Below are 18,370 nucleotides of genomic sequence, written 5' to 3' on the forward strand. Positions count from 1 at the left end.
CTCAGTGAAACAGAGCTGAGGCCAAATATATGGATCATAAGATTTCAGAGTGTCTAATAAAACAGACTCCAGTGCAGTGCTTTATTAAAGAGCTACACTTCAAAGAGAGAGATTCAGAAAGGTTAAAGGCAAATGTTTGGACAAACATACAACAGGTGCCTATTATATTGAGAACTGCAAATAAAAGAAATTACGAATTGCAATTTGATACCTAACAAAGTAGAATCCATACCACAATGCATCAGAAGAAACCCAGGACTATTTACTGCGTTAAAGTCTACAATTCACAATGCTGATGAATAGCATGAATATCTACCTGGCCAGTTACACGTTGACAATGTTTATAAAACACAAGCTATCGGAGATAAAAGGAAAAGTAGACATACATACAACACCAGGGAAGTTTTAATATATCACTCTCAGTATAAGAAAGACCAAATGGACAAACAGTAAGAATGTAGAAGACATATACAAATAATCAATAAGGTAAGTTTAAAGATGTGTATCAAACATGGAAGCCTGACAATAGGAAATACACATGTAACTTGCACAGTAACTGACCATGTTTGGGCTTCAAAGGAGACCTTCATACATTGAAGACACAGAAATCATGTAAAAGCAAAATTCTTCAATCATGATGCAATAAAACTAGAAATTTATAATGAATCAAAGGTTTTTACAGCTGGAAATTTAAAAAAGAAAAACAAATTGCCCTGAAATAAACAAATTTTGAGTAAAAAGAGAATTACAAAACAAAGTTACAGAATGTCTTAAAAATAATATAATGAGGGGCGCCTGGGTGGCTCAGTCGATTGAGCGTCCGACTTTGCCTCAGGTCATAACCTCATGGTTTGTGGGTTTGAGTACCACCTCGGGCTCTGGGCTGACCCCTCAAAACCTTGGAACCTGCTTTAGATTCTGTGTTCCCTCTCCCTCTCTGCCCCTGCCCCACTTGTACTCTTTCTCTCTCTCTCTCTCTCAAAAATAAAGAAACATTAAAAAAAGAATAATAAAAATATCATATGTCAGATTCCCTACAGAGTCTGTAGGATAGATATTAGATTAGAAATCTATATAAAACCAGGGAAAGCAGTTATCACAAGGAAATTAACTCCATTACATATCTCTAACTGATTGAAATGAAAACATGAAAATACATTGAAGACTGAAAAAAACCCAGAAAAGTGGGAACATATAAACCAAAGAAAATAGAAGAAAGAATTACTGTATTTATCTTTTTAAAAAAGAAATCGGGGGCGCCTGGGTGATTCAGTTGGTTGAGCATCCGACTCTTGATTTCAGCTCAGATGATCTCACAGTTTGTGAGTTCAAGCCCCACGTCAGGCTCCATGCTGACATTGTGAAGCCTGCTTGGGATTCTCTCTCTCCCTTCCTCTCTGCACCTACCCTGCTCCTGGTCTCTCTCTCTCTTGAAATAAATAAATATAAATAAACTTTTTAAAACAAGAAATTATTATTAGAAGACAATAGTAACAGAAACAGTGGAATTTTAGAGATGTACTCTGAACTGTTTTTGGATGGAGTGGTGTGATGTCTGTCCTGGGCTGGAAGGTGAGTGGGGAAATGGATGGAAGATTGCCGCGTGTGTGAGAGGCTCCATGGGGACCCTATACACTATTCCCTCACAATTACACATGCTTGACGATTTGTATTATAAAAGCTAAAAAAATTTTTTAATGAACTTGAATTAAAGGAGCATATGAATAACACATACATAAAGCATTAACAAATGATCGTAAGGGTGAGTGTGCGAAAGACTGGAGACAAGGAAACATGTATTTAGACAAGAGAACCAAGATGAATGTGATTCTCCCCAGGATCATCGGGTCAAGGTCACAGAGTCCACTCACCTGCTTCTATGCTGGCAGACCCTCAATGACAATGCATTCCTCGCACCTGTTCAGAAAAAAGGGCCGGCATCCTGACAGCTCCAGGGCTCACATCCTACAATGCGACAAAAAGCAAATGCAGCAACCTGCTTTCTCCTTGTCAGCACCCCCTCCTGCAGACTTTTCTGGAAGCCCAATTTGGGGAAACCTCCGCTTGCCAGAGCATGGCTGTAACCTAGCAGGTGCTTAGTACCAAATCCTGGCTGAGTAGGCATCATAATGATGGGTCTGAAGCACCAAGAAAGCATTGGTCTCTCTTTAAGAAGAGGCTGTATTCTCGAAAACTTCCATTAACTGAGTAAAACAAAGGAAGTCTTGTGAATTCGAAGGGGAGGTCTCAGTCATCTGAAAAGCCCCCCAGTATGGAACCCCCCACCTCACAGTCTCTGATGGACCCAGGATAAATGGCAACCCCTCTCTGGGGGTGAGCCCGACCCAGGGCACACATCCTTTGCCTGTTTCACTTTGATATCCTTAATGACATTGTCACTTTAGCCCATGCAAAATGTGAGAAAGGGACAATTTCAGATCCAAACGTCCTTTTAAAGCAGAGCATTGCAGAACAGGAGCGGTCTGTATTCGAGAAATAATATCACACTAATGAACACCACCATGGAATGTGGCAACTCTGATTTCTAATGGAATCTGGGAGAGGGGCTCATTATAGATTCAAGGCTTGTGGCTCAGTTTAATTAAAATTTGAGCGAAGAGAGCTTGGAGAAACCAGCCCAGCGCATGAGATTTAGGGGAGGGAGGGGAGCGAGGGGCGGGATATTAACATGAATAAAAGAGACCTTAATGGAGGGATGGATGGTAACAATAACAATAAAGATGGCTTCCTGCTCACTTGTTGTCTGCAGTCAGACAAAGCGCTTGGTGAGTCAGCGCCAGGCTGAGGCTGCCCTTGGAGGCTAAGAGGGAGTGAAACGCTGGGACTGTGCAGGAAATACCTGTTTGTCATTTGGATGCTTTGCAGAACTGCGTGTCTGAGGGCTGATTTGACTGTATCAGCCCCTCGGTCTGCACTTCATGAGACATGTATGGACTCACCTGCCTCCATTAAGAACAGAGTCCTTCTAAGAGCCTTAAGGGTGATGAAAATGCCCCTAGCCCCCAACTAAGCTGTAAAGTAACTGCAAGAAGGTCCAATAAAATCCCCCTTTCCCCTTGAAAACCAAGTGCTTTCAAGATCATTTCAGCCCTTTACTGCCCACTCTCGTCTCCTGTAGGTCTTGAAACTGAGTCCGTTACAGGGAGGTGGAGAAACAAATACAGGCAGCACATGTATTATTCACCTGGAGCTCATCATCATAATGTTTTATACTTGCATGCTTCTTTCTCTGCACCCCCTCTGCTCTGCTCAGTAAGTAGGATTTGTAAGAGCTCAGATGAAGCGGAGAATTTGCCCCCATGTCAATATATTCACAAGGGCTCCTATCTTACGGAGCTCCCCCATTAGGATTCTGTTTAAGATGAACTTGATGCAGGGACTCCAGTTAAGATGATAAATAAACTTTCACAAGCATTTAAACCTACGCAATTAATTATGAATTTCTTATGCAGCTATATCTGTAAGTAAACTCCGCGGCGCTGGGTTTCATTTAGGCCACCAATCCCTCTGCACACAGCAAGCTGGCAACATTCACCGGCCAGAAGTGGCTCGAGCTGGCTTTCCTCGCAATCATGCCCACCGTCATTTGCAGCCTTGGCCCAGATTCCCAGGTGGGTGGACGGTCAGAGCTGCGTGATGTCCCCACACTGAGTCCCTCTGCAGCTGCATTTTTCTGGTCTTCTTCATTTTCCCTGTCTCTTCCCCTTCTCTTCTTTCCCCTTCTGATCCTCTTCCTCCTTCTTGTTTCTCTTCTTCCTTTTTGCTCACTTGCAGTGGAAACTACTATGTGTTTCTCCTGTGGACTACTTTTCATTGGAAGGAAAAGAATGGCCTCGACATTCATACGTGGAAGCCCTAATCCCCCCAGCATTTCAGAACGTGACCCTATCTGAAGATAGTGATTTTGAAGATGTAAGTTAGTTAAAATGAGGCCAGCAGGCCCATCAGGGTGGGTTCTAAATCCAACGTGCCCTTAGAAGAAGAGGACATTAGGGCACAGACACATGTAGAGGGATGACCATGCAAGGACACAGAGACAAGGCAGCCGTCTGCAAGCCAAGGGGAGAGGTGCCCGAAGAGAAACCAGCCTTGCTGGTTCAAGACCTTGAACTTGAACGTCCAGCTTCCAAAACTGTGAGAAAGTAAATTTCTGTTGTTTGAGCTGCCCAGTCTGTGGCATTTTGTCACACCAACCCAAAGTGACTGAGCCAGCCTCCTCAAAGTGCCATGGGGGAAAGAGTCTCCAACCTCATCCCCCCTTCCTCCACCCTCCCCCACTCCCACTGCCAAAACATTGTTTCTAAAAGTAGAAAGCGACCTATGTCTTCATTACCACGTGCACGGGCTGCAGCCTTGGCCGAGATGAGGGAAGTTGCCGGCCTAAAGCAAACAGTGTCAGGAACCAGCCTGTGATCTTTGCTGAGAAGACACAAATACCCCCTCAGCTACGCACTCAAGGAGGCTCTGCTGTGCCTTAACAAATGCCTTCATATTTATTACTCCCCATATCTGCACAACAGTAGGAAAAGGGGGAAACGTTTGTTAAAGTAATGGAATTTTACAAAGGAGGAAACCCAGTTTCAAAGAAGTAACGATGTTGCGCTGAGGCCATACAACTCTGCTGTCGATAGGGTTTCTGTCCATGAATGTGGCAGAGATTAGTGTCCTTCAGTAAATAGTTTTGCCTTCCCATGTTCCTGGAGGATGGCAGGCTCTGACTCCCCAGGGGCTTTTGAGGGAAAGCATATCCACGTGACTTGCTTTAACCAAGGAAATGTGAGGGGAAGCTATAGATGTCACTTCAGGGTAGAAGTTTAAGGGCCAGGGTGCAGTTCACAGGATTCTCTTCCCAGCCTCCACTAGCCAGCTCGGTGAGGGGCCATGGTGAGGACCGTCTCCTGCCAACCCTGAAGGCCATATGGCCTGAGTGAGAAACTCACATGTATCAGGACCATCGGGGGAGGTCAATGTCGTGTGCTTTCACGCATAACTAACTTACCCTAATACAGTCATAAGGCTTCAGCTGCAGGAAAAAAGAAAACCTATCAGAAAATGGCTGAACAGTAAGAACATTTATTATCTCCTGGAACACCAAATCCGTAGCTCCCAGTTCGGGCAATTCCAAGCCTCAGGGACTCACATGAGTTTCCACCTGCCATCCTCCCCTCAGTGGGTCAAAGTAGCATCAGCAGTGCAGGCCATCACATCCTCTGCCAATAATATCCAGGGGTCAGAAGAGAGCATTTCCCTCCTCGAGAAGGAGCATAACCTTTCTAGAAGTTCCCTTCCTTCCCCCAGTGGAGTTTCCTCCAAACCAGCTCAGCTGGAGCTGTGGCACGTGTCCACCACGTGCATGGGGACAGAGATCAATGTTGATTTTTTTTTTTAAAGTTCGTTTATTTATATTGAGAGAGAGCAAGCAGGAGAGGGGCAGAAAGAGAGAGAGAGGGAGAAAGAGAGAATCCTAAGCAGGCTCTGCTCTCAGTGCAGAGCCTGATTCGGAGCTCGATCCCATGAACCATGAGATCATGACCTGAGACAAAATCGAGATTTGGATGCTCAACCAACTGAGCCACCCAGGTGTCCCTCCACGTTGATTTGTTAGACTAATCAAAGTCTTCCCCCGGGGCCAGACATGGAGCCCATCCTCCCCTGCAGCATGAGGACACTGAATAGTATTTCTATAAAGGGGATCTTGGCATCCGGGTCCTCTCTACCCGTTTTTCCCTCCAAGAGTTAGGAGAAAGGACTGAATCATGATCCTCACTGATGCTTGGTGGGTAAGTGCAAAGAAATGGAGCACTCCCTCTAACACACCAGCAAATCTTCCCAGGGGAGGAGCCGTGTATTTCGTGTGCCCGTCGGTGTCACAGGCTGTTCCATGCAGACAATCCAGTGCCACGGGGAACCCTGGGTCCTTTCCTGGCAGAGTGGTATTAATATTTCTCTCACGTGCAGATGTGGACAGTGAGAGCCCCTGAGGCTGTCACTTCCCTGGTTCTGAGCCAGTGACTGGTGCAAGGGCCCGGGACCCCCGAGTTGCGCTTCTTGGTGCAATCTCCATCCTTCCCCAGCTCCTGATTGCACAACGGCGCCCGCTGATGGATTCATTAAAGTCGTGTTTACTGCCCTCACGTGGGGAAATAAACTGACAGCTGAAATTATAACTAGATTTAAGACGAGGATGACAGACCAAGATTGGAACATATTAAGGGAAACTGGATGTTTGGGAACATCAGAAGCACTCAGAATTTGATATCAGGAAAAACATCCCCATCAGTCTGTTAACCATTTCGCAGAGATCTCCAGCAGGTACAGAATTCTGGCCTGTGTAAGCCAAGTGGCTGACCTGACATGGCCATTCTGACCTCCTTAATCATCAGGGTACAGGCCAGGGAGTTTCTGATCTGAAAATAACTTTCCCTGAAACACTGAATACTTCTAATAAATTTTTTATTATTTTATTTATTTTAATTTTTAAATTTTTTTTTTTGAGAGACAGAAAGAGACAGAGCACCAGTGGAGGAGGGGCAAAGAGAAAGGGAGACACAGCATCCGAAGCAGGCTCCCTGAGCTGTCAGCACAGTCCCCGATGTGGGGCTTGAACCCACGAATAGTGAGATCACGACCTGAGCCGAAGTCAGATGCTTAACCAACTGAGCCATCCAGGAGACCTTTTATTATTTTATTTTAGAGAGAGAAAGAGAGCATGAGTAGGGAGAAGGGCAAAGACGGGGGGCGGGGGAATCTTAAGCAGGCCCTATGCTTGGCAAGGAGCAAGACTCGGGACTCAATCCCATGACCCCAGGATCATGACCTGAGCCAGAATTAAGAGTCAGACACTCAATCGACTGAGCCACCCAGGCGCGCCACATTCGATACTTTGAAAGACAGGGAAATCCGTCTTTTTGTTGCAGGAAATGCGTACTTGTATATGTGCATGTGTATGTGTGTGTGTGTGTGTGTGTGTGTATTGCGTGTGTGAGCTGTTTCCCCACAGGCGCTGGGTGTGAGGAGGCAGGGCGCATGTGACCTTACTAGTTATCTAATGCTGCAAACCCTACCCCTTATACATGGTGAGTGTTTCCACTTCCCTCTTCGGAATTCTCCAACCGTACTTGATCTCTGGGATACTCCTCTCACTATGTCCCCGTGGAGCCCACCAGCACAGGGGGAGAGACCCAGGCAGCCCGCGTGGTGATGCCCCAACACCTTAGGGGATGTCCCTCCATCATTTCTGCATGGCCCCTTTGGCAGCAAGCAGGCCAGGCCATCGCGGTGGGGGCCCCTGGGGAGACAGAGCTCACGTGTGGTCAGAAGGCTGGGCATCACTCAGGGCAGGACCGGGGGTGACTGCTGGAAGCAGACACCTGCCCTGGAGGGTGCCTGGCTTGAGCCATCCCCTTTGGACTGAGTTCGAGCATCGCTTCTTAATGGCTATGACACTTCTGATTTGTCTGGGGCCACCAGGGGGTCCTGTGGACGACTGGCTCACTAGTGCTGTGGTTGAGATGACCAGAAGCATCGATCATCCTTTTATTGATTCACTCAAACACAGGAGCTGAGCATTATTCTGTGCTGGGCATTGAGTGAGGGCCTGTAGATGCCACTAAGGAGGGAGGACAGTCTAGCTGGGGGACATCCGGCAAATAATAATCAACCAAGACAGCTGCAGGCTCTGGTACGAGCTCTGAAGGAAACACCGCGTTGACCTGTAGCAGAACGGGATTATTACCACTGCAGGAGGAAGGAAGGCAGAGTGTTTCTCTAAGGAAATAGCGATTGGACCTCAAGGCTGAGAATGAGTCAGTCATGCAAAGGGGGAGGAGGAGAGCATCCCAGGGAGAGAGAGGGAAAGAGAGAGAGGAAACAGTGGTTGCAAAATTCCTGAGGCAAGAACAGGGAAATCCTGGAGCTTAGTGAGATGGGGGTGAAAAGATGGTGGAGGCGAGTCTGAGGGGTAGGGACCCTTGCTAAGAAGCTGCATTCTCATTTCAGAGCCCCTGGAAAGTTCTTTTTTTTTTTTTTAATGTTTTATTTATTTCTGAGAGAGAGAGAGACAGTGTGAGCAGGGGAGGGTCAGAGAGGGAGGGAGACACAGAATCTGAAGCAGGCTCCAGGCTCTGAGCTGTCAGCACAGAGTCTGACGTGGGGCTCAAACCCACGAACCATGAGATCATGACCTGAGCTGAAGTTGGATGCTTAACCGACTGAGCCACCCAGGATCCCCCCGTGGAAAGTTCTTGAGCAGGAGGGTGACATGTTGTGATCCACATTGTAAAAGAGCCTTCCGGTCACTTCATGAAGAACAGACTGAAGCCTGTCTTCCTGACCTCCTTGGTGTCTGTCCCAGAGCCCTAGCCAGTGACTTGTTCTACCTGATTAGGCAAGTTCAGATGATGAGATAATTATCAACATCCCATTTCCCCTTATTGTAAGAGGGAGGTCGTGTGAGAATCCCCAGCCCCTCCCAGACATACGAGGATCCTGGGATGAGGATCATGGAAATAGAAACAAAGAAGCTGGGGGCACCTGGGTGGCTAAGTCGGTTAAGCATCGACTTCAGATCAGGTCATGATCTCGCAGCTCATGGGTTCGAGCCCCGTGTCGAGCTCTCTGCTGACAGCACAGAGCCTGGAGCCTGCTTTGTATCCTGTGTCCTCCTCTCTCTCTGCCCCTGCCCAACTCTCTCTCTCTCTCAAAATAAATAAAGAAACTTAAAAAGAAAAACAAAGGAGGGGCACCGGGGTGGCTCAGTCGGTTAAGCGTCCGACTTTTGCTTAGGTCATGATCTCTTGGTTCGTGGTTTTGAGCCCCGCACCAGGCTCTGTGCTGACTGCTAGCTCAGAGCCTGGAGCCAATTTCAGAGTCTGTATCTCCCTCTCTCTCTGACCCTCCCCTGCTCACGCTGTCTCTCTCTCTCTCCTAAAAATAAATAAAAGTATTTAAAAAAAAAAAAAGAAAGAAAGAAAAACAAAGGGATGGAAGGAGAAAGCTTTCTTTGGCTCTCACCCCAGCATCTTTGAAGGGCATATCATTTAGGATGATTTCAGTCGCAAGAAAAAAACTCCCGAGGTAATAACAGTGGCTTAAACAATTAGAATATCATTACTTCAATCAAAATAATTCATCAAGTAGAGCTGTTAAATCAGTAGCTCAATGATGATGGGGGCTATAAGTCTGTTTCTCTGGGATTTTCTTTCTTTTTTTAAATTTTTTGAAGGTGTATTCATTTTTCAGAGATGGAGAGAGACAGAGCATGAGTGGGGGAGGGGCAGAGAGAGAGAGGGAGACACAGAATCTGAAGAGGCTCAGGCTCTGAGCTGTCAGCACAGTGCCCAATGTGGGGCTTGAACTCACGAACCATGAGATCACGACCCAAGCTGAAGTCAGAGGCTTAACTGAGCCACCGAGGTGCCCCTCTGTGATTTTATTTGTCCTCACGGTCACAAAATGGCTGTTGGAGCTTGAAGTACAGCATTCATTTATTCATTCAGCAAATATTTAATAAATGCTACTATGTGTTGGGCACATTTCTCAGTTTTGAGGACACAATAATAAAGACAAGTGACAGAAATTCCTGCCCTCAGGGGCTTCCATTCTAGAGTATAAAGGGGAGATGAGGGAAAAAATAAATAAGGAAACTGCATAGTATATTTGTGGAAAGAAGCAAAAGATAAGAATATTAAAATTTTTTTAAATGTTTATTTATTATTGAGAGACAGAGAGACAGAGCATGAACATGGCAGGGGCAGAGAGAGAGACACACACAGAGTCTGAAGCAGCCTCCAGGCTCTGAGTTGTTAGCAGGAACTGACATAGGGTTTGAACTCACAAACCAGGAAGTCATGACCTGAGCCAAAGTCAGGTGCCTAACCGACTGAGCCACCCAGGCACCCCAAGATAAGAATATTTTTAAAATGAGGGCAAGGAAGGATCTCACTGAGAAGCTGATAGTTGAGAACAGACTTAAAGGAGATGAACGAAGGAGCCAGTGAGAATCTAGAGGAAGAGTATTCAAAGTGGAGGAAACAGCAAGTGCAAAGGCCCTGAGGTAGGAGTGTGCTTGGCATATTCTAGGACAGCAAGGAGGCCAGTGTGGCTGGAGAGGTCTGATGGAGGAGGACCATCATGGAGGTGAGGTCAGAAAGAAAAAGAAGGCCTCTGGTCCTCGAAGGGCCACAACAGCATGCAAAAACACCAAGGAAGGGAAGGTTTCTTCTGATGCAATTCTTTTGTTCAGCAGCCCCACCCCCAAAGACTTTTCCTTGCACTAAGTCACATGGCCACCCATAAGTCAATCACTGACATGATTCATTCCCAGGGTGGGACCCACCTCTCCAATGCATGTTGATAAGCTAGGGGACTTCTGTCAGCAAATGGGAATGTCTGTTGCGTAGGCAACCAAAAGTGTAAGCCACCCAGAAACTTCCCACGCAAGCACTTTGCCTCTTGATACCAGTGGTCAAGTCTAGTTCCAGACCCCTGGCTCCTCCAGCAAGTTCTGAACTCACAGCGCAAGGCATCAGGAGACAGCGGGGTCTGCCTGGATTTCAGGGGCTTGTCTAAGGATGAGCTTTCACGGTCTCATCTCTTCTGCTTCTCCGTCAGGTTCCTCGCCCGCAAAACGCTCTTCTGTTAAAACAAAAACAAACATCTTTTGACTATGGAAATCTCAAGCCTATTCAAAGTAGGGAGAATGGTGCAATAACCCCTTGGTATCCCTCTCCCAGAGCTTCAACCGTAGCAACACCCTGATCCAAACACGCTAGTTCTGTTTCATCGATAGCGCTGCCCACTCCCCCACCTAGTATTCACTCCACGGAAAAGCGCTACCCAGCCCACAAGTCCCTTTGGGGTCTACTGCGTTCTGAAGACCCCACTGGGAGAAGGCCATGGGGAACTGTGACAGTCACTCAACCCAGCCCAAGTGCCTCTAAGCCCACGGCAGCCAGCTTCCCTCGGGGTCTCCTGCCCACAACCCGCCAAAGGACACTGAACCTTCTCCTGAATCATCCTTGCTTCAGCTCTCAGGAGCTCTGGAGGCTCACAGAACCATCTGTAATTGGGGCACTTGGCCCATTAGGAATTTGGATGGACCAAAGCCTAAGTCCTCGGCACTGCTCAGAAAAAGCAAACACGGGCAATGAGAGATCTGACTTCTGCACAGTTAATTTAAACTCCTCTCTGAATATAAATCAGCTGCTTTAGTTCCGATCCACTCAGTCCTACCCAAGCCTTGTGCTGAATGATAAACACTGGGCTGCTGCTGGGAAGGATAAATCATGACAGGCAAAACGAATTGTTTCCTTCAGCTCAAGCAAAGTTCCTGGACAAGGGAAGGACACTGCTTTTTATGAGAAAACTCTGTTCCGCCGCATTCCAAAGACCTACCCCAGGGGATCAGGGTCTGCTTAGTGGAGGGTTCGCTGCCTGATGTATTTGAGGACCTGGCAGTGGCTCCAGGTAGAAGGGAACATAAACTAAGAAGTCCCTATAGAAATTACGGGGAAATGGCACCTTTGTAAGCCATGTCTTTCTGAAGGACAGTGTTCTTGGTACAAAGGCTATAACCAGAGCAGGTAGGAGAGGAACAGAATAGGTTGTGCGGGCTCCTGGCTGCCTGGTGGGGTTTCACTGAATATCAGCGATGACCAGCTAAGCCAATGGAAGGCAGTAGTGAAAGATGAGTGAGTGGAATTGCAGACTGACTCTTCCTCCTAACTTCAGGGGGCAAAGTATACATTGCTGTTCCAGGATCCGGTTGAGGGGGCTCAGAGGATTATGCCTCTCCTAGCTTCTGCTGAGCTAGGTGTGTCCCCAAGGACACCAGGACAGAAGCGCCTTGTTTCTGTGTCAAGATGGAGGCAGTCCTTTTGCAGGCAAGGCTCACAAAAGCCCAGATGTTTCCCCTACAGATTCTCCTAGTCCTTGAAATTCTTACATCAGAGCTTCTCTTTTGAGTTACAACTTCAAAGATCCTGACAAAATGCAGATCTATGAGCTATGATCGTGATGGGTAGGCTCTAATTTCATCGTTCATTGGGTGGGCATTTATGACTTCCAGTTCTAGGTCAGGCACCATCCTAGGTGCTGGGAGTACAAAACTGAGAAACAGTGGACCCGTCTCTCTCTCGAATGTCAAAATACTAATTTTGAAAAAGCTAAAAATATGACTTTTCTTACAAACATAGAATACATACGTGTCACAGATTTTATTCAGCATATTAATGAATGAATGAGAGAGCCAGTAAGATGGTAAACTAATTCCAAGAGCACTTGAGGAACTTGGATGGGTTTAGTCCATCAAGAAAGGTATTATTAAGGGGCACCTGGGTGGCTCAGTCAGTTAAGGTCCGACTTTGGCTCAGGTCATGATCTCATGGTCTGTAGGTTCTGGCCCAGCACTGGGCTCCGTGCCGACAGCTCAGAGCCTGGAGCCTGCTTCGGATTCTGTGTCCCCCTCTCTTTCTGCTCCCACCCCCATTCTCTCTATCTTGTTCTGTCTCTCAAAAATAAATAAACATTAAAATTTTCTAAAAATTAAGAAGATGAGGAAATCTGACCATCATTCTAGAAGGAACCCTAGTGAGCAGAGCCGCTGGGAGGGAACCTCATTCCTGGTGGTGCTGACAGTCTCACCTCTGCTCCAGATGCCAGGTAGGATGTTTGGGAGGTGGCTCTTGGTGCCTCCAAGGAAATCGCCGCCCGCGTGTGCAGGACACATGCTGGGTGTGCTCTCCCAACATACCTGGGTGTAGAAACTGTCGTGGTTCTCGAAGCGTGGAAGAACTGGTGTCTTTTTGAATGGAAATGGCTTTAAAAGGTACAGCCATTCCCCTAAACTCTGTCACCAAATTGCATTGTCTGTCACATCATGATGGGATTTGGAGTTTGAATTCCCTCCATGACACTAAGTTCCTGTAGGACCTTGTGAAGTTATATCACCTCTCTGAGCCTCAGCTTCTTCATCTGTAAAAGGGGAATGAAGACAGTTACCTTGCAGAGTCTTGTAAAGAATTTATACCAGTCTCTCAGTGAAGTGCCTGGCTAATGTCTTTCATCAATCTGGGGACTCCCAAAGATTGAAGCTCTGCGTTTCACATCAGACTGGGCTCTCCCAGGAGGCAGAGTCAAAGTTATTTCCCCAACTTGGCCTGAGAACTCCTGAAGGAAGGGGCTTACTCTTTCAGAGCACCACACAACAGATAGCTATTGTTATTTTTTTATCATTGTTGCAATGACCATATTTCCATTGGAGAGAAAGGCCTGAAGGACACTGACTAGGAATTCTAGAACTTCTTGGAACATTTGCAGAGCACTCGGCAAAACCCTGTCTGGTGGTGGTACTTCTCTGCCTGGCTCGCCGTCTCCTCCCTGGCTGGACTGGGCCAGGGACCGAGTGGGATACACCTCCACCCCTCTCTCAGGAGATGATGAATGAAAGCTTGTTGAATGAGAGCTGAGGCATTTGGGAGACCACAGGGAGAGGGGCCCTGACTCTGTTTTCCAGGAGCTTTGGGGGACAGGACACTATGCAGATTATTTAGAAATAGTGACCATATGATTTATTATCAAAACCAGGACACTTTTAAGAGTAATGGGGCATAAATCAGATTCTCTTTTCTACAGGGTTGGTGAGGTCCGCTTGTGGGGCTGCCTTTCCAGCCATCACTCAGTCCCCAGCCAGCTCATGCAGCCCAAGTTCGCTGAGGTCTGGGAGGAGATGGTTAGTGGCCTGAGGGGGATGACTCAATGAGGTCACCACCAAGTTCTAGACAGACACAATCAGGAAGCTCGCAGACCCAACGCTTCCTGGGGAAGCGATATTTCTTGCCTTCACAGAGCCCCAGTCTGATAGGGGAGACAAGGACCTTGAGCTTAGTGAGTCCCTAGTCTAATGGGGTGCAACACTGACCCTTGCTTTGGGGAGTTCACTTCTACCCTGAGTCTGTGTAGACTTTGACAGGCCTTCAATCTGGCAAGCCCCATCCCCAGGCAGAACCACAAGAATCAATTTCTTATGCCCCATCCTGTAAAGTAGGCATTGTAAATAGAAGGTTACCCAATTGTACACTTTCGGGGGGTTGTATTGTTGCAGGATTTTTTTTTACCTCCTTTTCCAAGATTCATTGTCTCGTGGCTTTGAAGAATTAAGAGGTGGACACAATATAAAACGCGCAGCAGGCAAAAGTTTATTAGAGTAAAAGATCAGAAAGCAAGAATAGTATGGAAGCTCTCTTTACAGTGAATGCCTGTAACTCTAGGCAAGGGACTTTGTTTTATAGGGTTTTGGTTGGTGCCCCTGCACCCATTTCTTCTCACGCTCTACTCTCACTGGTCAGATAACTGTAAGTGCCTCGTCATTCCTTTTTGATCGGCTCATTTCCACTGTATGGGGGGATGGTCTATGGCCATACCAGTCCTTGTGGGTCATGTGTTTTAAGGTCTACTACTGATTCTTAGTTAAGTTGTTTGTCAGATTCCTCAGGGGAACCTGAAGGGGAGTGGGTGGTGTCTGTTACATTCTTAGAGGAACCTTGCACCCCAGGGGGGTTGCCGTGGTCAGAAGCTCCCAGCATTGTTCTAAAATATGTTTTCCCCCACCCAGGGACCTTAGGTCCTAATCTTTCCCTCTCTGCCTGTTTTAATCTACCTTTTCCCTATCACAGAACCTCTTGAGAGTGATCAGCTCCTGGCCTGGGGCACCCCCACTGATATTTACTGGGATAGGCTGGCCCCACAAATTGCCGGCACCCTCCGTCTCTGTGTTCAGAGATTGCCAGTGCCTTCGGAATCAAGATCTGGCTTTTTGTCTTAAGCTCAAGTATTTCTGTGTCCAGGTCTGATCTACAAGGGCTTCCAGAGCTCCTTGGGAACTCTTGGGTGCTTCCTCCACATCACACTGGGATCTGTGGGGGCTGAGGATTGCCCTCAGGCTTACTGACCCTTCGGGTATGGCCCCCCAGTCATTCCCAAGACAAGGGGGACATGACAGTTTGCTAAAAGCTTGTCATGTCGGTAGGACTATCTTGGAAAAGCAGGACAAAAGCCTCAAGACGATCTGATTTCCCCCCTCCCCTCCCCCTCATCTATCTTCCTGCTCCCTGAAAGGGGAGCCAGGCTTCTTCTTCTGAATGATGAGGGAGCATCAGACAAGCTGATAGCCAGCAACCCCACCCGGGCTCCCAGGTGGGGTGTGTGTGATATTCCTCAGGCACTCCTGGCTCCCAAGGACCAAAGGCAGGGAAAGAAAACTAATGGCTCACTGATAAAGATCACAGTCTGCAGGACAGGAGTCTCCATCAGTTTACAAATGTCTTAGTAAATGACAAGAAAAAGGCAATCTTATCAATAGCCTGATCTCCAGAAACCTATAGACTCCGTTTCCTGGAGCCCCAACATCACCCCTCCATGTGACCACAGGGAACAAAGTCAAAAAGGAAATGGCAGGGAAAATTAAATTTCCTCATAACCTGCAGCCTATTCACAGATACTTGAGGCAAATACAGAGCATAACTTTTCTCCAGGGACCCCCTACTGTTCCGATGTTAATGTTTTCCTGGAGGGAAAACAACCTGAGCTTGACAATAGCAAGGCCTCAGGTAGCTTGGAGTCCTCTTTCGCATATCCAAGTCCCTCTGGAGGCCTCATGCTTGACTTTACCTCCCCCAGCTCCAAAGTATATAACCAGTCAGTCTTCATGACCCCAGTGCAGCTTTTCTGCCCAGGGGTCCTGTCCCCAGGCTTTAATAAAATCACCTTTTTGCACCAAAGACGTCTCAAGAATTCTTTCTTGGCCTTGGANCCCAGCACCTCCTTGCTGGCTGCTTCTTGTATTAGGCTGGTGTCACCCCCAGTCATTCCTTCTATGTCATTTCACTGTCTTTTACTCTGTGGCCCATCTTCCAAACTTTCATTCGGGAAATATGAACATCCAGCTCTGGGAGTTCTGAGAAATTGTCCCTTTTCTATTTCAGGAAATGGTGAACTTTCAAGATCATGGCTTCACTCTGAACCTTATTATGGTCCTGAAATCAAAGCTGAAAAATCGCTTCTGTGCTCTAGGCTGTATTTGCCTTCTATACCTTTAGGCAGTATAAGCCCCTCTCACAAATCACTTCTGTGCTCTTATTCACTTTATTCACCTTCCATACCTTTAGGCAGTATAAGCCCCTCTCCTGAGCTTCCAGGCCTCACCTGAATGGCCCAGCCACAGAGGAAGAAAAAAGGAAAAGAAAAAAATTAGCAAGCAGCAAAATAAATACACTGGGTGATATTTCAAAATCATGATTGTGGTACAGTGGGGTTCCCCTGTATGAACGGGTCATAATTCATTTAACTGACTCCTTCATAAGGAGCATTCAGGTTGTTTTCAGTCTTTTGCTTACCAACACTGTTTCTTCTTTTTTTTATATATATATAATGTTTTATTTATTTCTAGGAGAGAGACAGAGAGAGAGACAGCGTGAGCAGGGGAGGGTCAGAGAGAGAGGGAGTCACAGATTGAAACAGGTTCCAGGGTCTGAGCTGGCAGTCAGCACAGAGCCCGACGCAGGGCTCGAACCCACAAACCATGAGATCATGACTTAAGTGAAAGTCGGACGCTTAACCAACTAAGCCACCCAGGCACCCCTACAAACACTGTTTTTATGAACATCCTTTGCATACGTGCAAGAATGTCTGTAAAATAAATACTTAGAGTGGAATTACTGAGTCGAAACAGAACTATCTCAATAAAAATTGCGTTTGCTCCTCAAAGAAGGGCAGTGATTTACACTCTCATCAATTTTGCATGAGAGTGATAATAATGACACTACTTTTCATAATGTTTTGTCAAATGTGTTGATATTTTCCAATGTGACATTTTAAAAATGGAGATATGACTTGCATTATCATTTGGTCATGACTCATTTTTCATCCTACAAAGTGCTTGCTCATGTGCTTTGTCCATTCGCCTATTAGTATTTTTATTTATTTGTAGACTCTTTATATAGTCAAGAAATCAGCTCTTTGTGAAACGTGTTTTAAATATTTTTCTTGACTTTATCATTTTAAAATGAAAACATTTTTACCCTATTTTCTCTCCATGTAGTGAATTGTAACTTTTATGTGGTAAAACTTACAGCTCTTGTGTTTTGGTTTTACTTGGAAAGTTCCCCTCTACTCTAAGAATGTTAAAAAAATGCTAAAACAGATCACTCTTCATTCTGGTACTGCCGGTTTTTTAAAAAGATTTTTTCCCACCTAAATCTTTGATATATCAGCATTTACTTTTTTTGGCAAGGAATTGCTAGTCATATATCTCAACATAATTTATCAAATAGCTCACCTTTTTTTCTGATGTGAAATATACCTCTTTCTGGAACCTGAATTTTAGTGTATGTTTTCAATATTTGTGGACTCTCTTTTCTTCCACTGCTATTGCTTAGTCATAAGTAGACAAAGACAGACTCAATTACTACAGTTTTATGATACTTTGTGATAAAGATTAGATGTCTTTTGTAATTCTTAGTTTTCATTTTTCTGGCTACTCTGGCATGTTTATTTTCCACATCAACTTTAGAAAGAACTTTCCTTAATTTCCCATTCTTAAAAAAATTCCTGTTGCTTGCATTAGATTTATAGATTCATTTAGGGACAATTGGCATTGCTATAACATTGAATCTTCTTATCCAAGATATTTATTCAAGTCTCTTAAATATGTACTTCAGTAGAATTTCAAAGTGTTTTTCACTCAGAGCCTTAGCATTCTTTTTTTTAAATATTGATTCCTGGCATTTCATCCCTTTACTTGCCATAGGTATGAGATATCTTCTTGCATTATGTTTATTTCCCAATTGGTAGTAGTTTCTATAAGGAAAAGCTATAGTTGGCAGGAACGTCTGGGTGGCTCAGCAGGTTAAGCGTCTGACTCTTGATTTCAGCTCAGGTCATGATCTCACAGTTTCATGAGTTCGAGCCCTGCGTGGGTCTCTGTGCTGACAGTGCAAAGCCTCGTTTGCAGTCCTCTCTCTGCTCTCTCTGCCCTTCCCCAACTCATGCTGTCTCTGTCTCTCTCAAATAAATAAACTTAAAAAAAAGAAGAGGAAATCTATGGTTGCATGTTAACTTTGCTATGAGCCACCTTCTTCATGTCTTTATTATTGTATTTGATCATTTTGAGTTTTCCAGGTATGTAATCTTCAAATAATAGTAATTTCTATGGAACATTTTAACTCTTTCAGATATAAGGCACCATCCATGCCTTCTCCCCTGCCCCTAAATTCATCTGTAATGGCATTGAGGCCACTTTCTCAACATGCATTTCCTCTTCTTCTAAGAGCCACCTCAAGTAATACTTCCCCGT

The sequence above is a fragment of the Crocuta crocuta genome, unplaced genomic scaffold, assembly GCF_008692635.1.
Source record: "Crocuta crocuta isolate KB4526 unplaced genomic scaffold, BGI_CrCroc_1.0 scaffold18, whole genome shotgun sequence".
NCBI classification, from domain to species: Eukaryota; Metazoa; Chordata; class Mammalia; order Carnivora; family Hyaenidae; genus Crocuta; species Crocuta crocuta.